Genomic DNA, 26110 nt, shown 5'->3' on the forward strand with positions numbered 1-26110 from the left:
TCCCACTCAAGAGAGTGCTTCCTTAGCTGTATAATGCGGGAATTACAGCACCCAACTCACAGAACGGGGACTGGATGAGGCAGTGTTTCTAGAAATTTGGAACCCAGGTGTCTGGTCTCTGTGGCTACAATGCTACATGACCGACGACATTCTGTGTAACTTTTCTGGCTCATTTTTTTTTTTCTCAAAGGCAAAGTAAACTCCTTGTGTCAGGGGAATAAAAGCATTCAATGAGAATTGCAAAGGTGATGATTCTAAAGCCTCATTCAGGAACAAACGGCAGCTGGGAGGGCGCGGACCATCCCCGGTGAGGCTTCCCATTGCTCATTTGGGTGCGGCCCACGCCCGTTCAGCACGTAATAACACCAGCCTTTAAAAATGCATACTAAATCTCAGTTTCTGCCCATGTACAACTTCATGCTGGCTTTGGGTAATTTCTGTGAAGTGACTGTGCCTTTCTCATACTTTATGTCCTCTTTTCACTCTGTGGGGGCTGAACGCAGAGGCCTGCAGGAGTGCGAGTTTGATTAAGCCACTGCAAAGTGGCTCTACGCTGTTCCTGGCTGGGCTGGTGCTTCCAGAGCCCACCTGGTGGAAGGGCTGAAGGTGGACAGTTCTCAGTCTGCATCAAAAAGGGTGTGATGGCTCAGCGAGCAGCCCCAGTAACCAACCAAAGGAAAGAGTGGCACTACGTTCCTCAGCCAGAGCCAGTACGTTTATATTCCTCCAGGGGCACCCTGGATCTCTGGCAAACCTGAGGAATTCAAAGGCTGATCCCTAAGTTCAATGTAATGGGTCTCGAGGCTGCTGGAGAATTTCCTGATCTAGAAAGCATGAGGGTGAGATGGAAGGAGAAGTGTGTATGTGTGTGTGCTGGGAAAGTAGGGATAGAAGGGCCTGCCATGGCTGAGAATCCATACTCCTTTCGGAACTGGTTGCTTGTACCTGTGATATAATGAGGCATACGTCCCAGTAGGCTTAAGTCAACAACCCCTTCCTGGGAGAAGAAGGGTTGCTTGGTTCTTTGACTTCCAGATGCTTCATGAGAAGGCCTCTACTGGCTTTGGAGGTAAGCTTCTCTGGGTAGCTTATCTCACTATCAAGACACTGCTCTTTTATCTCCAATTCTGCACCCATGAGAGGAATGGTCCTCACTGGCTCACAGTTCTATTCAAGTCACCAAAGGATACTGAGCACTTACTCTAGGTTGGGCATTCTGCATCGGAAACAGAGGACAGTGGTGAAGAAGATGGTGGTTCTGATTTCAAGGAGCTTACAAAACAATAACAGCTTCCCACGTGCTTGCCATATCCCACACTCTGTCCTAAGCCCTTGATATTTGACCTTTACCACAGCCATATGTAGTAGATGCATTCATTTTATCTCCTTTTTACTGATGAGAAAACAGTCACAGAAAGATCAGTTAGCTTATTTAAAATAACACAGCTAGGGGCACCTGGGTGGCTCAGTCAGTTAAGCATCTGCCTTCCGCTCGGGTCATGATCTCGGGGTCCTGAAATCAAGTCCCATGTCAGGCTCCTTGATCTACAGGGAGCCTGTTTCTCCCTCTGCCTGCCACTCCCCCTGCCTGTGCATGCGCTCTCTCTCTGACAAATAAATACTGAAAAAAAAAAAAAAAAAAAGAACAACTAGTCAGTTGCAGAGCCAGGATCTGAACCCAGGCAGTCTGACTCTAGAGCTGATGCTGAAACTATGACAGTTTGCTGCATTAGACCAGCAAGGGGATGTCTGTACAAGGCAGATGCAATGTGTTAAGTGCTGTGGCATTAAGCACAGAGGTTGTGAGAACAGAGGAAATCACTTGTGGGAAGGTGAGGCGACCAGACATTACTTCCTAAAGGAGGTGATGTCTAAGCCTAGATCTAACGTAGGGCTGCTTGTCAGGCCAACTGGATGGGCAGGTGGGCTCCGGGCCAGGGAAAAGGAAATGCAAAAGTCTCATGGTGAGAGAGAGCGTGGCTTGTTTATATTTAAAAATAGAAGGAATTCAGTGTTGTGGCTGAATCCTAGATTTCACAGCAGGAAACATTCGGAGATGAGGTTAGGGAGCTTACCGTCTAAAAAATGAAATGAGAGACTATGGACTCTGGGAAACAATCTGAGGACTTCAGAGGGGAGAGGGTGGGGGACTGGGATAGGCCGGTGATCGGTATTAAGGAGGGCACGTATTGCATGGAGCACTGGGTGTTATACGCAACAAATGAATCATGGAACACTACATCAAAAACTAAGGATGTACTGTATGGTGACTGACATAACATAATAAAAAATTATTAAAAAAAAGAAAAAAATGAAATGATACTTATCTCACCTGTTAAAAAAGTTAGACTTAGAAAGAAGGCAAAAGGCGAATAGAATGTTCTTCCAATGTCAGCTGGGCACTGTGTAGCAGATTCACATAAAGATTATTTAAGCGTCTAGAGCACTACGCCTGTCTTTGACCTTGCTATTTACCAGTAGTTGTGAAATCATTCTCATGAAGCTAAATGCACCATGTAGGTATCCATCAGGTAGAAAAGGAAACTCAAAGGTTACACTTTTACGGGTCTACAGCATGTTAACAAATTTTATCTGTCTCAGTGTGTTCATCTTCTATTGTTACCATAGCAAATTACTACCAAGTCAGTGGCTTAGGACAACACAAATTTATAATTTTACAGATTTGAAAGCCAATGTTCATAGCAGCATTGTCCACAATAGCTAAATCATGGAAGGAGCCAAGATGCCCTTCAACAGGTGACTGGATTAAGAAGATCTGGTCCATATATACAATGGAATATTACTCAGCCATCAAAAAGAACAATTTCACAACATTTGCAGCAACATGGAGGAGATTATGCTAAGTGAAGTAAGTCAAGCAGAGAAAGACAATTATCATATGGTTTCACTCATTTATGGAATATAAGAAATAGGAAGATCAGTAGGAGAAGAAAGGGAAGAATGAAGGGGGGGGTAACAGAAGGGGGGATGAACCACGAGAGACTATGGACTCTGGGAAACAAACTGAGGGTTTCAGAGGTGAGGGGGGGTGGGGGATTGGGCTAGGCCGGTTAAGGAGGGCACATATTGCATGGAGCACTGGGTGTTATACGCAAGTAATGAATCATGGAACTTTACATCAAAATCTAGGGATGTACTGTATGGTGACTAACATAATATAATAAAAAATTATTTAAAAAAAAGAAAAACTTCAAAAAAAAAAAAAAAAAGAAGTTCAAAGCAGGTCTCACCAGCCAAAAATCAAGTTTTAGATGTAAATTTCCTTCCCTTCTGGAGGCTCAAGGAGAAAATGCTTTTCCTGCTCATTCCAGCTGTTGGAAGAATTCAGTCCCTTCCAGGTGGAGAAGAGCACAGAGCTCCCTGTGCTCTTGCTAACTATAAATCGAGGGCCATTTGCAGCTTAGAGGCCTCTGTCTCTTGGCACACGGCCCTCTCCCTCCATCTTCAAAGTCAGCAACAGCAGGTCCTCCTCACATCACATCATTCTGACCTACATTTCTGCCTTCTACTTCTGCTTTTAAAGGCTTGTAATTAAATTGTGCCTGTCCAGATAATCTGGACTTATCTCCCCATCTCAAGATCCTTAACCTAAATCACATCTTCAAAATCTCTTAGGCCAGGTACAATCACATGAATACAGGGTCTGAGGATGAGAGTGCTGACATCTTTAGGGTACCATTATTTCAGAATGCTTTTTTTTTTTCCCTTTGGTAAATTATGTGACTCCTGTTCCTTAAAAGGCAATTTTAACTATCTTCACCAATCTTACAGGTTCCCTTATTGATGAGTCAGCAAATCTTTAACATGGTTATTCTATATTTGCATGTTTTGAACTTCTGGATAATAGTAAATATACTTGTTCTGCAGGCTTCGCTGAGATGGCCAAATGGACTCACCTGCTAGTGCCCGCTCAACTACAATGCACAGAAAGTGGGCGTCAGGGGCCGGTCAGCTGAACATGCTCTTTTTGTTCCTGGGTGTATTGCAAATGATAAAACTTTATCTTCCCTGACTCTCTCTCTTTGATCAAAGTCTATGTTTTTCTTTTAATTTCTGGTCCTTGACCAATTTTAGTTCTGGTTCAGATCTATGCATGGTCAGTATGTTATTTGCCATTGGTGACTACAATGACCAGGGCCCAGTTTTATGGGCTGATCATTTGGTGATTTTTATTGGAATGTTGGCATGTATTCTCTGTTGGGTGAGAAACCAGTGTGTTAGTCTCTTCTGTTTGTTTGGACATTTGCGACCTCAAATCAATTAAGAAAATATTTTGTTCTTCCTGGAATTAAGAACAGCCCTTTGAGGTCGGACCAGTGAATTTTTGTATTTCTGTCTATTCATGACTGGTGATAGCATTTCTAGAAATGAAGCTACAAGCTCTCTGAAGGTTTGCGTGTAATTAAGAAAAACCTTTACTTTTCTTTGAGAGTGAAATATGTTCCTTTCCCTGAAGGGTATTAATTAGATTACAATGGCTCATAAATGAAATTAATTGCTTTTTGGAGATTTTAAGCACTTATATAAATTATGTATATTCCCAGAATCACCCCCAAAATAAACTCAACTTCTAATACTGTGAATGGGCTGGCTTACAAAAATCCTTTCTTACAGAAAGTACTAGCTAAGAGGCATTTTTCTAAGAATCAAAATTCAAGTAATCAAGGTGAATCCTTAAGCAAATCATATTGATGTAATCATTTTGGCTTAAAAGTAGTTATACATACTTTCTCTGGTTTTATCAGTAATGAGGTATAATATAAGAATCTCTGAAAGCAACGTTTCAGTATGATTTTCATGAAAAACTAATCTGAATTTCCAAACTTTTTATACTAATTTACTGATTAGATAAGCTTATATTACTCCTACATTATATTGAGAGTTGTGAAAATGTAAAAATTCTAACTACATTTAATGGTAATTCTAAAAAACCTTTTATATCAATAGCAACTATGATTATAGTATATCAGTGTGAACATAATTTCCAACACCCTTAGTTAACTTTAAAATCATAGACTAATATTAAATCCAATAAATTAATGAATAATTTTTGGATCCCTAGGTAATTTCTAAATAAAATAGAATACAGAAATCTTGGTTACTTAGTAGAGTCTTAATATATAAATATATTTAATTTGTTATTTTCATGGTATAGAGTAGTTATATTTTGGGGTTTTGTTAATGGATGTTTTTTTTTAAATTAAAAAGAAATTTTTTTGTTATGTTATGTTAGTCACCATACAGTAGTTGGTTTTTGATGCAGTGTTGCATGATTCATTGTTTGCGTATAACACCCAGTGTTCCTTGCAATACGTGCCCTCCTTAATACCCATCACTAGGCTAATTCATACCCCTACCCCTCTCCCCTCCTCTGAAACCCTCAGTTTGTTTCCCAGAGTCCATAGTCTCTTATGGTTCATTCCCCCCTCTGATTTCCCCTCCTTCATTTTTCCCTTCCTCCTCCTAATGTCCCCCATGCTATTCCTTATGTTCCACATATAAGTGAAACCATATGACATTTTTCAAAGTGCTGGAACAAACAATCCTAAAATTCGTGTGGAACCAGAAAAGACCCCGAATCGCCAAGGAAATGTTGAAAAAGAAAAACAAAGCTGGGGGCATCACGTGCCTGACTTCAAGCTATAGTACAAAGCTGTGATCAGCAAGACAGCATGGTACTGGCATAAAAACAACACATAGATCAATGGAACAGAACACAGAGCCCAGATATGGACCCTCAACCCTATGGTCAACTAATCTTCGACAAAGCAGGGTGTGTTCCTTTTGCCGCTTTGAGAAGATTTAAGAGAGACGTGGGTAGACTAGGGGATCAAATTACCTGTTTTTGTGAGCTTTCTGGTCTGTGGAAGTGCTTGTGTATGATAGGTAGCTCTCAATTACCTACCCAGCTCTCATTTCTCTAAGATAACATTTAGTTGCTTTAGTTAAAAGTTGTAACCAACATAAACGATTAAGACTATACCGTAGGAGTCATGACAAAGAGCTACTACTTGCAAGGCAACAGGATGTGTCTGTTAATGGAAGAGAGGGGTAGGTTGGACTTAAAAGCGTCTGGGTGTTCCTGAATGTGAACAAGAATAATGAAAGACAAAACTTGAACACAGGAGGTGGTAGAAGGTTTACATGAATTAGATGATATTCACCTTGGCTTAGAATACCTGCAAATAATGAGTCTGAAATAATCAAAGGAGGGTGTTAAATTTTGGAAAAGTTTGCTCCAAGCTGATGGGCTTATTCAGAAGTTTAACAAAAGGGGTAGGAGGAGCTGCAGAATCCTTCCTGCCAGATCCAATATTAATTTAAAATTAGAATTTGATTTCTCTCTGTTAAAATGATAAATTGATCTTAGAGCACGTAGCCTGCTTTTACAAGGGAGCGTACAAGGTTATTCCCTACCTTCTGTGTTCTCTGGATAGCAAGGCTTCTAATTCCCACCAGCATAATTTTCTGTGCTGTGTGCTTACTTCACCATTCCCTGGATTCTTAAGGAGCTCAGGTTTCGTGAAACTGTGTCTCCCTTCTTCTATATTTACTTAAAATATTCCATTGCCACTCTGATTAACAGGTAACCAAGCTATTGTTTCTATCTTACTCAAGCAGCCAAATCCTCTCTCATAACTCTTGATGTTGCAATATCCCCGAATTGGGACCATAACTTAGGGAAAAGATTGATTTTTTTTTTTCACACCAAAACATCTTTGTGAGGTCCCAAAGTTCCCATGGGAACTCACAAAAATTTATTCTTCAGTCTTAGGTAAAAAAGGATGCTAGAAATAATAAGGACTGTTTTGCCGGCTTCTAATTAGTTCAACACAGCTATAAAAGCCAAACAACAACAAATGATCTGTCGAATCAAAGTACAGTTTTGTACAGGTCAAATGTGATGAATGTTTCACCAAGTGTCCACGTTACAGAAGCGAATGGGGGGGTGCCAGAGATTTCATTGTCCACCATATGTTCTTGCCCAAGACGGAACGTTAACTGAGCTCTCAGGGAAACAGTTATGTGTTACAGCCCAACAGAGAATTTAACCCGCCTCTATTTTTTTTTTTTTAAGATTTTATTTATTTATTTGACAGAGATAGAGACAGCCAGCGAGAGAGGGAACACAAGCAGGGGGAGTGGGAGAGTAAGAAGCAGGCTTCCAGCAGAGGAGCCTGATGTGGGGCTCGATCCCATAACGCCAGGATCACGCCCTGAGCCGAAGGCAGACGCTTAACCGCTGTGCCACCCAGGCGGCCCCTGCCTCTATTTTGATAATATTCGCAGCACAAAATGAACCACAGACACACAGTCTCATCTATAGGTGGTTTTCACTCTTCCCTGACATTCTCCTGATGGCCTGCAGACTAGAATCCGGATCTTCAACAAAGAAAAACTCACAGCCTTGAGGAAAGAACTCTACTGGATACCAATAACTATTAATACACGAAGACTAGGCTTATGGGTACAAGCTCCAAAGTATAAAGCTGACATTACCTAGATAACTGTCAGACTATATCAGGGAACTGGTCAGAACTTCCAGAATTCTTTTTAGTTCAGAAGTAGACAATTTTACCAAGGGAGCTGCAGACCCAAGATCCAGGGGAATAAATTCAGTTTCACAGGACTGAATTAACTGATGAGAGAAAAATAGACTTAAATTATAGTTATATACTTTGGGATACTGTTATTCTTTATTCTATCTGATAGGTATAAGAGGAAATCTTTTTTCTTCCTTTTTAATCTATCTCACTTGAGTACACTATGCTTTAGCACACTGCAACATGACAATTCTAATGATATCGGATTCTCACCGACACCTCTGAACTCAGAAACTGATACGTTTATTGAGTTTCTTCACTTTGCACAGAAATAGTTATTTGCATAGGTTCAGTGAGGATTTGGTCTCCTTTTTACCAAGATATAATTTGACAAATTTGCTGTGCACCCGAGGCCATATCTGGAGTGTCATGTTGAAAATTAACCTCACTTATTCAAGTATGACAAGCTCCCCTTTACAAAGGTATATTTAACCTGTGGCATCAATGTTTGCAAAGCCCTCCCAGGAAACTCAGCCTGAGACGTGTCCTATGGCTCTCAGGCTCCCAGCCTCACAAGACGGATGGGAGTCACTTCCTGGCATGCCGGCAATCTCAAAATTCATGTGATTTTGAAGAGAAATTCACCAAAATCTATTAGTACTGCATGTAAGATCTGGTGGCGTTTCTTGGATCTTGGTTTCTAGCCTTAGAAGACAAAAATAATCAAGGCTTTTAAAAAGCCGAATCTGAGATTCTTTAGTAAAATTTCCAGACAGAAGTTAATTTTCTGGTGTTAGCATGGCTTCAGGATCTCTGGTTCAAGGAGGATTATATGGTTAAGCAACACCTCTTACTTTACCTTTGTAAACAATCAAGCTAAAACATAATGAGACCAGCCTTTTTGGTGGATAATATTTCTGACCAAAACAGGGGGTTGGTTAGGAAAAACCTTTTAAAACCTGAAAAAAGGCAGAGAGGGCATCATGTCTCTTCAATGTTACACTGGAGAATTATTTCCCAGGCTTGAGGATTACCTAATTATCCAGGGAGACAGACCCGTATTTGGCTCTGCTATTAAGGGCATTGGACCCAGTGGAGTTACATGTACCATTGCAGATTTCTCTAATGCAAAAAAGATCACCCTACACGTTAGGTTTCCCTGCTCTGTAGGATATTCCAGTTTTATGTCTAGCTCAGCAAATTTATTTCAGAACGCCTTTTCTCATAGATGAGATCATCCCTGTTCTTCAAAATGCTCTTTGAAATACCTTTATTATCGTACTGATTCCCTCATTATTTAATTAATAATCTGTGATACATATTCATTCTATATTACACTCATGCTTTTAACTGTTTGAAAGTTGACTGTACACACATGACCTCTTTTGAAGAATGGCGTAGAAACAGCCTCGCTTTCCCCCACGGTTCCAGGAAGTGTCATCGCCCTGGCTTCTGACTGAACTGCACTTCCACATCTCCTTCCATTTCCCTCCTCCCTCCCTAAGAGTGGGCAGTCAGTCGCTGTGGTCAATCTCTCCCAGAGCCTCTTGTTAACTGCCTAACAGAGTCCTGGGCCTGCATGACAAATGAAGTCTCACTTCTGCCAAGGAAGCCAGGGGCTGCCCTAAGCTGTTCCAAACACAAAGAGGAAGGCAAAGGGAAGGAGACATTTTTGCCCTTTTATCCACTCCTGACAGGGCTGGTTTTATTTATTTCTTCATCCGATGATTAATTTATTTATCCACTGCTGATTTATCCAATGATTTATTCGGTATTCATTCACTCATTAAGACCGCAGATACTGGCATTAGAAGCACAGTGGATGGTTTATTGATATAATTAAGTGAACCCTTAAAAGCTGTCATATAACTGACTATATATCATGGAGTAATTGATAATGCAAATACCTTTTCTTTTCTTTTTTTTTTTTTTTTGTACAAAGGCAGATATTTTCTAGCTAGCTGCTGTAACAAATGCCCGATTTTCTGCAGCCGAATGCATACGTTTATTTCTTACTGCTGCAGAATCCGGTCTGTGATGGAGACATCCATTCAGACACTTAGGCTAGAGATTCTCTGCCATCTTCAATGTGAGACTTCTTCCAAATTGCCCTGGACGCTGGTATTCAGTTGGTGGCTGCTAGAGAGACATCTGAACGAGAGGTTTCCGTGGGTCTGGCTGGAAAGGGTGTCTTCCACCCATATTCCACTGGACAGAATTCAGTGACAGAGTCACACACCGACCTGCAAGGGAGACTGGGATACAATGTGGCTGTGTTCCTAGAAGGAGAGAGAAATGGCCTTGGTCAGTAGTCGCCGAGTCCCTGCGACAGCTCCTAGAATCCAGAATCCCAAAGTCCATTCATTCCTCACTGACACCCACGTTAGAGGTCCTAGAAGGGAACCTGAGGTTGTGTCTGTTGAAAACCTCATTTCCCTCAGCTGAGCTGCTGACTCAGCAGCAATTGCTATGTTAGAATGTGCAAGGGCAAAGTGACTTTCTTATATGCAGATCCTGGGGGCAGAGAGAGTTCCATTCCATCTTTTTCTGTATCCTCACAGATAGGAAGCTTTCAGTGTTCTTTCCAGAACTTTGTTCAGTGACCACTGGGAAACGCTGACCGTTCTGGGCTGGGGAGTGAGATGATCTGGTTCAGCTTCTTCAAGGTAACTCAAGGCTGCTCTCCTCAGCTTCACCAGCCATATCTGGCAGGTGGTTCAGCACGTGGAAAGCACCCAGAACTGTAGGGTTTCAGACAGTCTCTAATTTCCGAGTCCAGCATTCAGAGCTTCAGAGAGGTTAAGTAGTTTTCCCAAAGCACCAGACTAGTTCGTGGTAGGACGTAAACAAACCCAAGCTGCTTTGTTTCCAGCCCACACTGTTCTGCCAGGCAGCATTCCATCAAGCAGTGAGCGATTCATCGATTCATCGTTCATTTTAATGCAAAAGATAACAAAATGTCAAGTCAGCAGAAATACATGGAGACAGAGTATTTTCTGAACTGAATTTTCTGGTTAACTCTATTTCAACCAGATCGGCTTTTTCATCAACCTGTGAATATTCTCCTGACTCATAGCAGCTGTCTTTCCAGCCTTAATAAACAGTGTTTCAAAAACAGGCACATGACGTTGCCTTCATGTAGTTCCTAAGGCCATTAATTATTCCCAAGGGGGAAGGGAATGACAATTTCCAATAACCTAAAGCTCCATCATGGTGACCGGAATCAATCTCGAGAACGTGTTGTCAGGTACTTCCTCCCCTTAACAACCTTTAAATTTCAGAATTCAAATCACAGTACAAACTGCTTACTAAATGTCCTAGACAAAGTGTTCCTGCTGCTAGCGAAGGGAACCTGGGAAGTGCGCACACTTTCACCTCTGTCACTTTGCCATCCACACTTCGGGGGGAGGCCCTGCTAGGCCTGTCAGAACACAGCAAAAATAACCGGGTTCACTTTGTGCCTTGTTTTTGAACAAAAGTCATCATACCAGCACCATACTAACTTTGCTCCCCATAGTCTTACTTCACGGGGACAGTGTAAGGAAGGTTTAGTTCACACACCCACTCCCTGACTGTATATACTGAATAATATAAAAGTTTCCTTATAGTGATCATTGCTTCTCACTATTTTATATTGCTCCGTTCTTAAAATCATATTATCTTATGGTTCTAAAGACTTAAAGCATGCTTCCTTCTAGCCATGGAGACACTGAGGCCTGGAAATGTGGCACGAGCTTCCCAGGGTCACAGATAGAACGTGTGGTAGTTCTCCTGACTCTCCCTCAGTGTTCACCACAGAGCCTTGGAACGTGCCCTCCCGCTTTCCCGGGTCCTTCGACAGCAATCATTAGTGAAGCAAAAATCCTATGGCCGTGTAATTGAGTATTGGGATGCTCTGCTGGAGTTTCCCCTTCCAAGGTGGGAAGGATGCTGAAAAAGAGAGGTCTGCTGCCTCAGTGGGGCCAGGCAGCTCTGCTGGGCTGTATGACTTCATTTTCACGAAGTTCTACAGCACAGACGAGGAAACGACAGCCCAGGGTTACAAACTTGCCCCAGATCATGAGACTGGCACATGGAAAAGCCAGATTGGAACCTGGTCTGTCTGGTCTCACCCTGGAGGATGACCCCTCTCGCCCTTTCAAGATATCAGAAGGTCCTATTTATATCCTGTTCCCATTAGTGCTAGAGTCCAGCTTCCTTACAGAGAGGGTCTCCCGAAGAGTGACTCTCTCCCACCCCGACCATCGGGCTCCCCTGAGACAGAACGCTCCCTGAGGGGCCCCAAATCCTCTCGCTGCCTAAAGAAAGATACGGGTAGTTTTTCACATGTCCAAGTAGGCGGAAGATATTCACCCAAACCTGACAGCAGGTGTGCATTCCCAAAAGTGTCTGCCTTGCAGAGACCAACTAGTAACCTGGGCATGTGTGCGAGTCTTCCAACCAGCGCAAGCCACTGCTTCCAGTCCTGCTCTTTCAGAAACGTCTCACGAAATTATTTTGCACACCCAGAAAAGTACCCACCATCCAGTTTTTAACTTTCAAGTTAGGCTCCTGTCATGTTTACTTCTGATTTCTCTTTTTTAAAGGGAAATCTGAAATGGATGTTTATTCTTTTACCCATGTTTTTATGTCTACGCTGATACATATCCACACATGGCCTTGTTTTTTGTCCTTTAAAAATTCACAAACACAGTTTTATCTTTTGCAACTTTCTTTTTGCACTGGACATGATTCTTTCTAGGTATACCCAGGTTGATAGACTTAGCTCGGGTTCATGCATGTATCCCGGTGTATAACTATACCACAATTTATTGATCTATTCCCCTTTTGAAAGATACTTAAGCTATTCTGATTTTTTTTTTTTGCAATTATAAACTGCAATGGTTAATTTTATATGTCAAGTTGACTAGGCCATGAGGTGCCCAGATATTGGATCAAGCATTATTCTGAGTGCTTCTGTGGGTGTTTTGGGATGAAAGCAACATTTAAACCAGTAGAATGAAGGCAAATGGCCTCCCTAATGCAAGTGGGCCTCATCTGATCAGTTGAAGGCCTGAGGGACACAAGGCAGACCTACTCTCCCCTAAATAAGAGAGAATTCTTCCTGCCTGATTGCCTTTGAATGGGGACATCCACTTTTTGCTGCCTTCAGACTCAAACTGAAATATCACCTCTCCGTCAGTCTCAAACCTGTTCATCTTCGGGCTGGAACTACAGCATGGGGTCTCCTGGGTCTCCAGCCTGCCAGCTCACACTGCCAGGTCTTGGGTCTTGGCAGCCTCCACAGTCATGTGAGCCAATTCCTTCTAATAAACCCCTCTCCATTTATACATGCATCCTACTGGTTCTGTTTCTCTATGGAGCCCTAAGACACGAAGCTGTACCTTTTTATGCGTGGCTTCTGTGCACGGGGGGCTGAGTTTCTCCAGAGCGTCGGCCTAAGGAAGGCCCTCTGGAACCACCTACCTCCCTGATCTCAGAAGTCCCTCCTTCATTCACGCCAGCATCCCTGTGAACAAGTCAGAATCTCCACCCCCTGTCCTGCTTCACCGCTTCCTCTCCGTACTCGTCCGTACTGGCCTCTCAGCAGTGGCACGTACAACGTACAAGATGGCGTCTATCCTTCGCACCCCGAGTCTTCTCCTGTAACTGCTCCATGCAGTCCAGGGGTTCCCTCCATCTCTGCAGTGCTCTCTTTCCCTCCCCTTCTCCCGCCAGCAGTTGTGGCCTCACAACAGCGCAAACAACCTCTAGGTGTGGGAGACTCAAACAAGCGGTAACATAGCCCTGCCCTGGGGCAGCTGAGAGTTCGAGAGTAGTGGTGGGCAGGTAAACAAACTAAAAACAAACCCTCAAACTAAGGCAGCGCCTGCAGAAGGAGAGCCACACAAGGCACTAGGTAGGGGGAGGCGCTGCAGAGGGAGCCCAGCCAAGCCAGCTGCCCGGAAGGGAAGGACCATCAGGGCGGCTAGGTCTGAGGGAAGTGTGCAGACTGTTCCCCTGCACCAAGGAGAAGAAGGAAAAGGCATTTTAGTGGAGAGAAGAGTTGGAATAGAGGATGGGGCTAGGGAAAAGCTGAGCAAGATCAACTCAAAACGAGCAGGATGAGGCTAGGGAGGCCAGCAAGGACCAGGTGTTGGGAGGCCTACCGCCCCTGAGGCAAGGCCTCTCCCCCAGCCCTGGGCCACTCAGACAGCTGTCTATCATTTACGACACAACTGAATTAGGTTGTGTGATGTGCATGTCCACAGGGGTGAGATTTATAAACAACAAAGATAAAGCTAAGCTAGAAACCATCTGAGGTTTTTCCTAGGTTTCCAGATATTCCTTAACAACCACATTTCTGATAGAACACAGCTATGAATCTGGCGTGGGTTGGCTGCCCTTGTTTTATGGTGACGAGGGGCTTGGTTGGGGTCCTGTGACCTGAAAGAGTGAAGAGCTTCCATTCAACAGGAAGGGCCTGGGGCCTCACCTCACTCAGAGACACCAGCTTTCGTATTTTAGAAACACCATTAACGGATCCTGCTCATTTGATCAGTGTTGTGTTGAACTAGGAAGGAAAAGAAAATCCATTTTGAGAAGTTGGCGATTTTATTTGGTTTTTCCTGGCGCATTCTCCCAGGAAGGAGGTTTCCCTATTTTAATTACATCAAGCTGGGTTTCCGCGTGGCTGCCACCAGCTGAGGGCTGGCCACTGGCAGCCTGAGCTCACAACGCTTTGTCGCTACGACGGAATTCATTTACTGTAGGGGCTTAGTGCCACCTGCTGCTAAAATCACCTCCATTCTGCCACACCAGGTAACCAATACATTTTGTGCGCTCATCTGCTTCTTTCCCTTGCATACCCTGGTCTGGTTGTTTCTCATAGCAGACCAATGGGGAAGGGAAACAGAAGGTGTCAGTGAGAGCTGGCAGAGCGACATTTCTCTTTGCATCTGTGTTCCTGTGTTCCTTCGCTGCTGGCAGTGACCCTGGGAGCTTGCCCGCATCTTCCTATTGGACTCTCCCCTGCCTGACCCAGCCGTCAGTAGAAGGGCAAGGACCATTCTTCTTTTTCTCTTTTCTCTCTTTACCCAGAGCTCCAAGTTTAAGAGGCTATTTTCAATACGCTTCTCTTGCTCCTAGATGCTGGTCAGAGAAATTCCCACCTGGAAGCTGAGTTTTGTTAAGAGTAGTTAAGTGATGAACAATTTACTGAACTTTTACTGGGCATATTGTTCTAATTATAGAGGAAAGCACAGTGGTTCTTCCTCTCTCCTTGGCTGTAGACGTCCAAACAAGGGTTAGGTGAAATGTATTGAAAAGAGTGAATTTACACAAAGCTGAAGGAGCACAATAGGTCTTCAGGGCATTGAATAAGTAAGTTGACAATAACCACCCATTTTTGAGGGCCTACCCTGTGCAGGGCACAGTGTACTTTAAGATGCTGGCTCTAGGGGCGCCTGGGTGGCACAGCGGTTGGGCGCCTGCCTTCGGCTCAGGGCGTGATCCCGGAGTTCTGGGATCGAGCCCCACATCGGGCTCCTCCGCTGTGAGCCTGCTTCTTCCTCTCCCACTCCCCCTGCTTGTGTTCCCTCTCTCGCTGGCTGTCTCTATCTCTGTCAAATAAATAAATAAAATCTTTAAAAAAAAAAAAAAAGATGCTGGCTCTAAGTCTAAGCTCTGTGGGGTGAAGGGCATGTTTTTCTTATGGATTGCTGCACTTCTACGATTTAGCTCTGCTTTTGCCCAGAGAGGTGCTCAGGAAGCTTGTGGAGAAATGGAGGAAGAAAAGAGTTTGCACAGAACCCCATCTGGTTAATTTTATCCTCAAAGCTACTCTTATGCACATCTATAGTCTTCGGATTCAGTTTTACAATGGGGTGCTCTCTTTGTCACCTCATTTCATCTTTCCAACAAAGCACTGGGTTCAGTGATCAGGGTCTTGTGTCTAAAGCCCATATGCCAGTAGGAGGATTCGATTCTGGGTGATTCTGTTGCCAAAGACCATGCTCTTCCTGGTATACCAGCTGCCCTGGATAGAGGAGGGCCCTGCAAGGACATCGTGGAGGAAAGCGCGGCTGGGTGCCACCTGTGCCCCACGCCCATGGTGCTCCTTGTAGCTGACAATGGCTCAGGGCTTGGTACTGATATTTCAGGGAGGGGGAATGCTTGTGCAACATGAAGGGAGGGTTATTCCTTAACAAATACTCAAGCTAGTTCCAGCATCAGAGATGAAGGATTTCTTTAGATGTCTGATGGTTCCCAGTTTAGGCTGCAAGCACCCACTGATGAGAGAATTCCTTCACTGGTGTTCAAGGTCAAGTACAAGCATTGCAAACTGAGGCCATTAAAATTAAGAGGATGGGTCAGATTGCCTCGGTGAGATGCTCAACTGCCCACCTCTCTTTCCTGTTGAATCACTTAAAATGGGAGAATTGTATGGAAGTTCTTCTCTAGGAGCAAAGGGACAGCATGGAGAATGAAACAAAATCATTACATAAACACTATGCTTATCTGGCATTCCTTTGTCATGAAGATGGTATCTTGCCTTTTTGCTGGCTATTTTGACCTTTGAAAATCCCATTTTATGGCCTTTCTTTCCCCCTCAACTTCAAAATGAGTAAATAAAAAAAGTCAGCCAGCCCTACCCATCTTTGGAGAGTGGGAGACCGGAGGGACCTTGCCGGAGTGTTTGGGAAGCCTGTCTCAGAGTGTCTGCTCCATGGGGGAAGGTCATGCTGGCGCAGAGAGGTGCTCAGGAGATACGTGTACAAGGCAGAAGGAAGGGAAGAGGCGGCGCACGGCACCTTCCTTTTATCTGCAAAGCTACCTGGACACTGGTCATGCTTGTGGTTTTCAAATCTAGTTTGATGATGCCTCAGGATGAACAACTCCTTCCAAATTCATGATGGAAAATTTAAAATGTTTGTGAAATTAAGGGCCCTTGCTAATGCATATCCCTTTGACCTAAAGAAGGGCTGTGGTGCTCAGTGTGACCCTGCAGCACCGGTAATGAACGCGTTATTCCGTCCACCGAGATGTAGGACCCTCCCGGGTTGCCCACACTATGCTGAATGGGGCCAACACCTCAACCTACAGCAGACTCTAGTTTTGGATGTCTGTGACTTTAAGACCAGAGGAGGTAGAAATTCTCAGAAGAGGAGACTGAAGATGGCTTTGGCCTCTGGCTTTCTATCCGGCAGAAGTGATTGTTCTCCTACTGTCCTGAAAGCTGGCCCTGACTTCCCAACAAGCTCTGTTTGCCCTTGAATCTGACCCCAAATTCCAATTTTCTCACACTGTTCAGATTAGATGTCTCTTGTGGAGCTGACCTAGCCTCAGACTCCAGACCCCTCCACCCTCCCTGACCAGCCTGGCCTCATTTCACACTCCCACGCCCGACACTGGGTCCCACCCTGCCTCCCCTGCACCTGCCCTCCATTCCCTGGCGCTGGGCTTCTCCGGCCTCAGTGCTGGCAGCGTCTGTGACTGCCTCCAACGGAACTGCTGAGGGATGGAAGCTCTTTCCCACGTGGCTACCTCTGCACTGCTGCTTCATCACGCCCAGACTCCTGGAAGGGGACGTGGGACAGCCTGTACCCTCCACGTCGTGCTCTTGAACTCACCCACAAAGGAGACCAAACCAGTCTTCCCTGCTGGGGCACAAAGCCCCATGATCCTGTCTATAAGTGGACCTAGAATTCTCCGCTCGGGAGGCAATCACATACGCACTGACTGAACAATTCAGAATGTGTCATCTTACAAGGGTTGACCGATTTTGCCAAACCTTCAAATTTTTACTTTAAAAAACTGCATTCTAGTTCTTTTTTCATTTTTTCCCACCATCACACTTCCCCTCCCCCCCCAACCCACTACCTCCCTGCTGGGGAATCTGAAGTGCATGTGACTCTATCGGAATGTGAATTCTCCAGAGTCATGGCTGATGGGTACACAGGGGTCACTTTCCGCTAAGCAAGACCACTTCTCTGAGCCCTCTCTCCCACAGCTCTGGATGTGTTTCCTTCCAAAAGCAGAGGTAGGAGCACATGCACATTTCTTAAAATCCCTATGGCCTCATGGTACAGGACAGATCAGAAGAAGGCAAGGCTGGAGAAATCAAGGCTGTGAAGAGTTAATTTAAGAGTCCTGCTAAGGGACATTCAGGACACCTATTATTCCAGAACATGTGCAGTAACTTAGTGGAGCCTAAGTAATTTTAGACAAAAGATGGCACAGAGCAGTCTGCCAAATCCCCACCACCCTCTACTCCCCTAGCGCCCAAGTCTTGAATCTTCTTCTTATGTAAGAAAGATACCTATCAGCTGCAGGGTGGATGGAATCAAAGAGAGAAACTGCCTGTCCACTAGGGCTTCTTTATACCCTTGAGGCTTGTCACCTGCTGGAAAGCAAGTCCCTGAAATCTGACCCATCAGATTAACACCCCCCTCAGAGTGCAATCAACGGAGTCAAAGGCAAACACTGATTTGAAGTCCATCCTCTAAAGGAAGCAGAATATTACTCAGCCATCAGAAAGAACAATTACCCAACACTTGCAGCAACATGGATGGGACTGGAGGAGATTATGCTAAGTGAAATAAGTCAAGCAGAGAAAGACAATTATCATATGGTTTCACTCATTTATGGAACATAAGAAATAGCAGGGAGATCAGTAGGAGAAGGAAGGGAAGAATGAAGAGGGGGTAAACAGAAGGGGGAATGAACCATGAGAGACTATGGACTCTGGGAAACAAACTGAGGGCTTCAGAGGGGAGGGGGATGGAGGATTGGGCTAGGCCAGTGATGGGTATTAAGGAGGGCACATACTGCATGGGCCACTGGGTGTTATACGCAAACAATGAATCATGGAACACTACATCAAAAACTAAGGATGTACTGTATGGTGACTAACATAATAAAAAATTATTATTTAAAAAAAATAAAGGAAGCAGAAATTCTGAGTCAGTTTCTGAGAGCCCAGTCCCTGGCATCTTCCCCCGACTTCCTTCAAGGGCAATAAATGGAGATGCAGGCCCAACCTGGGAATCCAAAGAGAGATGTGGTCAAGCAGAAAAAGGGACTTTTCTAAAGGAGGCAAAGGGGTTTGAGGCTTCACGGAGAGGAGTATTATTTAACAAGAGCCTCAGAGACATCATGAGATAGTGGGACATAAAGTATTCCTGCAACAGTGGCTGGCAGCATTTTCGGTTATAAATTAAGAGACACCAGAGTCGGAGGCAGGAGCACATCCGGCCCATAAGCCTCTGTGGGTTATTAACAGTGAGAGAGGAGGTTTAAATTACTCTCTGTGTAACCTTTCCGAGATTTGATTTTTATGAAAACCATTAGCAAATATGAGTTGGTCAGGGAGAGGATAAACAAAAGATAACCCAAGTAGAAGGGCATAACTCAAACCAGAGGGAGGAAAACACACAAACGGAAGACCAAGAGAATGCAATGCTCGCTCATCCCTTGGTTGTTAGGAGTTCAGAGAAGAGGAAGGAAGGAGAGGGGATACATGGCAGAGCTTCAGCAACCCAAATCCAAATACAGGGCATCTTCCTTCGTAGCATGAAACCCATGGGTATGCAGACCAGCTTAGAACAGCAGTAAAATCCAGTGAAAGCAGCAAGACAAAGATAGTACAAAGCAAGGTTCACTCCTCCTCTGGGCCAAAAATGGCAAACAGGATTAATCCTTATACTTATCTTATGAATCAGGAGTTGCTTCTTTACATTCTATACTCAACGCCGGTGGCTAGATCTGAGATCAACAGTAGAGTACTGCAATGGACTAGTGACGTCTGCCAGTGGCCCAGGGTTGGAGAGTGGGCTCTACTAACGTGGAAGACAAGAGGGCTACCTGTCGCCCAGTCCGGTTTACTAGCTTTCTCTGTATTGGAGTTTAGAGTCAAAGGCCAAGCTAACACTAAGGTGAGTTGTATATCCTTGTCCAATACATTATTTTTTCACGGAGATTTGTATAACAGTGATGTATTATCCGTAGGTGGTGTTCCTGGATCCCTTGGCACCGAAATAATCTCATAGAACCTACTCTTGATCCCCAAAATTTTATATGCAGGTATTTTTGGAATCTGGGCCTAAAATTTTCCCTTGTAGGGCCAAATACAGCTTCCAGAGGTCTTGGGGTGCCTGGGTGGCTCAGTCATTAGGTGTTTGCCTTCGGCTCAGGGCGTGATCCTGGCATCCTGGGATCAAGCCCCACGTCAGGCTCCTCCGCTGGGAGCCTGCTTCTTCCTCTTCCACTCCCCCTGCTTGTGTTCCCTCTCTCGTTGGCTGTCTCTCTCTCTCTCTTTCTCTGTCAAATAAATAAATAAAATCTTTAAAAAAAAAAAAAAAAAGGCTTCCAGAGGTCTTGTTGGTTAGTTCGGGAGCGGGTTGGGGACCAGACTTCTGGGTAGACATCAGTGAGCAAGAACTGTTCCCGGGCTCTTGCCCTCTCTCCCATCCAAGAGAAGTGATGCTCAAGTTCCTGGTCCTATGGTCCAGGACACCATCGATCCTGGATACCACTGGGCCAGCTCAGGAGGGCCTAGGGAATGTAAGGACTTGAGTTGAGATGACCTGATTCACCTTCGCTTAACCCACAAGTGTCACGTGGGGGATGTTGACATTATCTATCTGGATCTAATGACGGCTTTTTCCTCTGACAGCCAGAGACAGATGTTCAGGCATCTACGTGAAAAGCTTCTTGGCATAAAAGTAGAGTATTGATTCTCATTTATGGTTTCAGGGGTCCCCCTTCAGGAAACAGGACAAGGAATCTACATGGAGGCCCAATAGCTTAACTGCAAAGACTGACCTTTCTCAGAATGACAATTCATGTAATATGGCCTAAGTGTGAGTACAAATAGAACAATACCCAACTGCCTTTGGGTCAGAGCTCATTTTATATCATTCAAAAGAACATATAAATCAAAACCTTCGTCAAGTGCTAAGTACCAGGTCAATAAGACTGGTTTTGTTGTAATGTTTGCACTTTGTCATCAGGAAAATAAAACAAAACAAAACAAAATAAAACAATCATCTTTTTCTTTTTCAAGCTAGCATTACAAAGTTGAAAGGATGACTTAACTATTTATGCCCGGGCATCGTCTCCTTTCCTAGATTACAAATACATCTTGAGGGCATTATATAACTCATTTGTGTACTCCCCCACATCTTGTGCATAGTAGGTCTGTTTGATCGAGTTGTTAATTTGAAAAGATCAGTTGCAGTGTTGTAGAGTGGAGGGATCCCTGCACTCCGTGTTTCCTGCCATACTCCCAGCTCCTACAAGAAAACCTCATAAAAGCTCTTTCCAGCAATATGGGCGGTACGGTCATGGGCAAGCTTTTACCTGTCTGAGCCTCATCTTTCTTTCTTTCTTTTTTTTTTTTTTAAGATTTTATTTATTTATTCGACAGAGAGAGAGACAGCCAGCGAGAGAGGGAACACAAGCAGGGGGAGTGGGAGAGGAAGAAGCAGGCTCCCAGTAGAGAAGCCTGATGTGGGGCTCGATCCCAGAACGCCAGGATCACGCCCTGAGCCGAAGGCAGATGCTTAAGGACTGCGCCACCCAGGCGCCCCTGAGCCTCATCTTTCTTATAAGTAAAATGGGATAAGCACATCTACACTGCTTCATGTCTTTGCTCAATGTTGCCTCTTCTAGGAATGTCTTGACTCTCTCATTTCAAAACCTTGCTCAGGATCACTTTTTCTTTGAAGCCTTCCTCGATACCCTCTTCTTTCCTGGGAGAAAGTGACATCTCCTTCCTTTGGGCTCTGCTAAATCCCGTAATCGCTTTCATTAAAACACTTAGCCCTTTGTGACATTTATCTACTTACAAGTCTATCTGCTATTGCTACACAGTGATTTTCCACAGGGTAGGAACTCTGTCTCATTCATTTCTGAAGAGCAGAAACTTAATATATATTTTCTGAATGAATATAGGAATGAGTAACAGAGAATTATAATCAACCAAGTGATGTGACCCATTCCGGGTTTTAGGAAAATCTCCCTGACATGGTTGAAGCACACAGGCTAGAGTTCAGAGGGGGTTAGATCAAAAGCATCAAGATACCTTGGGACTCAGACATTGTGTCTGGAATGCTTGTGTTAACTTCAGAAGCAACCGTGCATCATGCAAGCCATTACGGTCTACCAGTACCATCTGAACACTGAGCGTACAGAGCCTAGGACAGAGATCACATGTCATGAGGAGACGCAGAACGGTGTAGGAAACACTGTGAAGCCCTTTGGGAAGGGATCAGCCTTGGGGGGCATGGCATGCAGGTGTAGTCTGGGCCAGCGCAGGTTGATCAAGTGGGCACCTGAGACCCTTCACCCACTGTACAGCTCTCCCAGGCCAGGGCCCTTTGGAAACAGCTTATGCTCAAGGGTAGGTGGTAACGTGGATCTCTTTCTCAAAAGCAGGTCAGTCTTCGGTTTGGGTTCCGGGAGCCCTTACAACCAAGTAGGGTGCAGGCGGTTATGGTCCCCAAAGCTGACTGGGGAAGAGGGGAGGCCAGTTTGGACTCAGCGGACACAGAGGCGGCATCCAGTCCTGTCCTCTGGGCCGGGTCACAAAGATATAGCTATAAGGCCAGGGCAGTGGGGGTGTGGGGAAAGGTGGTGGTTCCACTCCCTCTAGTACCCTGAACAAGTGACTTAGTTATTCAATTCTGTGGTGAGCACTAACCTTTTTTTTTTTTTTTTAAAGTCTGTATTAAATCTACAGGGCCAAGCTCCAGTTGTCTCTGGCTTACTCTTTTAAAAAATTTTATGGAGGTATAGTTTATCTAATAAACTGCATTCACTGAAAGTACACAAATGGGTGAGTTCTGACAGCTCTACACACCCACTGCTATGGACTGAATTCTGTCCACCAAAATTCGTATGTTGAAGCTCTAACCTGCCAGTGTCATTGTATTTGGAGATGGAGCCTGCACGGGCAGAATTTGGTTACATAAGGCCACGGGGTGGAGTCCAGATATGATAGGATTAGCATCCTTATAAGAAGAGTAAGAGACACCAGCGCTCCCTTGCTCCCTTGGGCCCTCTGGTTCTCCCCAGCTTCTCTTTCTCTCTGTGCCTCCCTCCCTCCCCTGCCTTGTGAGCACACAGTGCGAAGGTAACCGGTTGTCTATAAGCCAAGAAGAGGACTCTCACATGAACTCGACTGTGCTGGCCCTCCATCTCGGACTTCCAGCCTCCAGAATCATGGGACATGAACTTCCGGTGTGTAAGCTCCCCGGTCTATGGCACTTTGTTACAGGAGCCTGAGCAGACTTATACACCCACCAACATAGTTAAGATTCAGAGCCACTCCACCACTCCTCTCATTTTTTTACTCCTTTTTACAGTAGACTGAAAACCTCTAACCTTGAAACTAGCAAAGAGACGTCTGCTATAGGAAAATACACAATCCTTCCCAAAGTGCCTCTTGACATGTTTTGTTGCCTATGATGTCATCACGCCAAATTTTAATGAAGAAAAGAAGCCATTATGCAACAAAGGCAAAGAATTCATGATAATTCAGCCCAAGTATCCCATTAAGCTTGGCACAGTGGCCAGCTTGCCACTGGTTCTGGTCACCTGCATAAAATCTCCTGAAGCCTGGCAGTTATTCAGCAGAGGCAACAGCTTCTCTGAGCAGAGAGGATTCCAGAATGTTTTGGAAAAGGGAAGCCTTTGATGTTCTCTGCTGTCTTCCTCATTTCCCAGCAGCCAAATTCCCTTTCCCTCCCTCTGGGAATGGTTTCCTAATTCTTGTCACTCCTCCCCATCCCCCATCCCAGGGAGGATCCCTGCAGCCTCCAAACCCTGTCAGCTCCCTGAGGGGGCCGGTCTACCGTGGCTTCCTGCTGGGCCCCAGGGCCTAACACACTGTCCAGCAAGAGCTGCTACGCAGGTACGGTTTGTGGAATGAATCCCTGATTAAAGGAAGTGAAAAGAATTGACCCAAGGCACAGCAGCCATTTGAAGTCACAGAGCTTGAGATTTAATGCCTATGAAGGCAGCCGAGAATGTTGTCTAGTGAAGCTGCCTTTTGATTTTTCTGGGATCTCTGGGCAGCCAAGGCCAGCAGAACAGAGAAATTGTTCTCACTGCCTGGAGAACTGGCCTGTCCTGTCACAGCATGAAAGGCCCCTCTCTGCCTGGTCTAATCCGGATCTGCACTCCATCTCCCACCTGCGCTCTCTGTAACTGATAGTCCGGATCTCCCCAGACGGCTTCATAGAACTCAAATATATTGTGTGTGTTCTGTCGCTGCTTTGGCCCATGTTGTTGTCCTTTGGAGAACCGAACTAAAATGGAGACACGTATGTTAGGGACAAACCGGAGTTGGCCGATGCAGGCCCATTAAAGAAAACAAAACCACCTTACCTAAGGTGCCGAATTTTACAGCTCTCCTCAGGGATCAGCAGAGGATGCCAGCCAATCCCCAGACACCAAGTCTGTTCATGCCACCCCTGCCCTTGCTCGTTCCCCGGACTCAGCAACCCTGATCCAAACATGGAAGACGACGACTAGGAAACCAACCAGTTGAAATAGCCAAACACTTCCGCACTTACCTCGCAAAATGCCGTAGTCTGTGCGCAACACAGACCTCCTGCTTCCCGCAGCCTTGAACTTCCCGGCTTGCAGGCGGAAACCCTCGCAATAAACTCTTCTTTCTGCTTTGTTTCATTCGGTGTGCTGTTGGGTTTTGACACCTCTCACGTAGGCACTTCCCACTCCGTCTGCTGTGACCTCCTACTCGGTCCTTACGTCCAAGCTCAGCCTCCTGCCCTTTGGAGCCTTCCCGACCCCAGCGGCGGACCGCCCACACGTCTGCCACGGGCTCTCACGCACGCACGCTCTCCACCACCTGCCTCTTGTTTGTCTTTCACGCTAGACGCTGAGCCCTCGAGGCATGCTGTTGAGTCTTAATCATCTTGTAAACCCACCGCCTAATCCAGGCCTTTGTATGCCAAGGCTCTCAATAAACACTTGTAGAATGTAGGGGTCCAGGGAGCCCTTCTCACTTTCTCTCTCCCCTCCCACCCCCACCACCATTGGGGGCAGGGGGAGAAGCAAGGGCCTAGGTCTATACAGTCTCCAGTTTAAATTCCAGTTCTTCACCTGCGGAATTCGTCATCTATCACTGTGTAACCAGCTAACACCAATGAAGCACTTTCAAACAGCACCTGCTCGTCATCTCCCGGCGCCTGCAGGCCAGAGAGAGCCCAGGCACATCTGAGCTGGCTTCTGGGCTCAGAGTTTCCCAAGACTGCATTGCAGATGCCGGCCCGATTGAGTTCCTTTCTGGGGCTTGGGGCTTTCAAACACCTGATTGCTGGCAGAACAGAGTTCCTTGAGGTTATAGGATGCTGGTCCCATTCTGTTGCTGGCTGGTGTCTGGGAATGCTCCCACGTGGCCTTCTCCAATGTCAAAGCCAGCAAGGGAGGGTCTCCCTCATGTCCAGTTGACCTCATTCCTCCAATCCCTTACTTCCTCTGTCTCTGCCTTCTCTGTGCAGATTTAAAGGGTCATTGATTAGCTGGGTCCACCTGGATAGCTTCCCTTCCGATTAACTCAGAGCCAAATGATTATGACCTTCATACCATCCGCACAATCCTTCTCCAGGTAACAAAACCTAATCATGAGAGCGCATCCCACCACGTTCATTGCTGTGCCCACACTCAAAGTGAAGGACTTACGTAAGAACAAGGATCATGGGCAGTCACCTCAGAATTCTGCCACCCGCCTCCTCGGGCTATATTACCCCCTTTACCATGTCAGTTTCCTTGGATGGAAAACAGGAAAAAATAAACCTGCCTCCCAGACTCGTGGTGAAGATGAAAGAAAAAATGTGGAAGAGTCACTCAGTGGCCACAGGTCTCTTCCTGTCATTTCTGGCCGGCCGTCTCATCATTGTATCCAGAGAACAGACACTAGCTGACTGGATACCCATGAAACGACTCTATGACATCCTTGGTAACGAATGCAGATTAAAAAAAAAAAGACTGATAATGTCCAGCGATCTGATTTTTGGAAGGCAGTAATAGCTGAGATCACCCAGGATTAGCCCAGGCCCCAGGTTATGCTAATTTCATAAAGCCTGAAGTCTGAGTCTTCAATTAGATTACTTAGACCATTATTTATCCTGATAAAACAAAAACACTTGTTCATGGCACTTGAGTTTTCAAAAATTAGGCGCTCTGAAAAAAAAAAAAAAAAAAAACTCATGGCACTGGGTTTTAATATACTAGAAGCTCTGAGTCCAGAGACAAGGATGCTGTTGGCTTTCAGGATATAGCCGACACAGGATCAGGCCAAGTCGGTCCTTCTTGGCTCTCCTTCTCAGTCAGTCCTTGCTGCTGGTGTCTTCTTCTGGTGCTAACTCCCAGCCCTGCTGCCTGGGGACCTTCATAGTGCTGTCCCACCTGGGCAACTCCTTGTCCAGACGTCTGATTCTTCCCCACAAAACGTAACAGTCCTGTATTCTATCCCTTCAATGCCCATCTGGGCACCTGCCTAATTAGGTACAGGAAGAACAGAGACGTCAGCCAATGAG

At 45.2% G+C, this 26110-nt stretch overlaps 1 long non-coding RNA gene across 1 annotated transcript in view; it reads right to left on the bottom strand.

The window, feature by feature from the left end:
• The window catches only part of LOC148110118 (uncharacterized), a 209885-nt gene extending 184115 nt beyond the window's left edge, over window positions 1-25770 (bottom strand). Inside the window, exon 1 of the long non-coding RNA XR_015724560.1 lies at window positions 24125-25770. This is a non-coding gene — a long non-coding RNA (uncharacterized LOC148110118). The remainder of the gene's footprint in view (window positions 1-24124) is intronic.
• Between the last annotated feature and the right edge of the window lie 340 nt (window positions 25771-26110).

The sequence above is a fragment of the Ursus americanus genome, chromosome 5, assembly GCF_024610735.1.
Source record: "Ursus americanus isolate L20-20 chromosome 5, mUrsAme1.1.p, whole genome shotgun sequence".
Classification (NCBI taxonomy): domain Eukaryota; kingdom Metazoa; phylum Chordata; class Mammalia; order Carnivora; family Ursidae; genus Ursus; species Ursus americanus.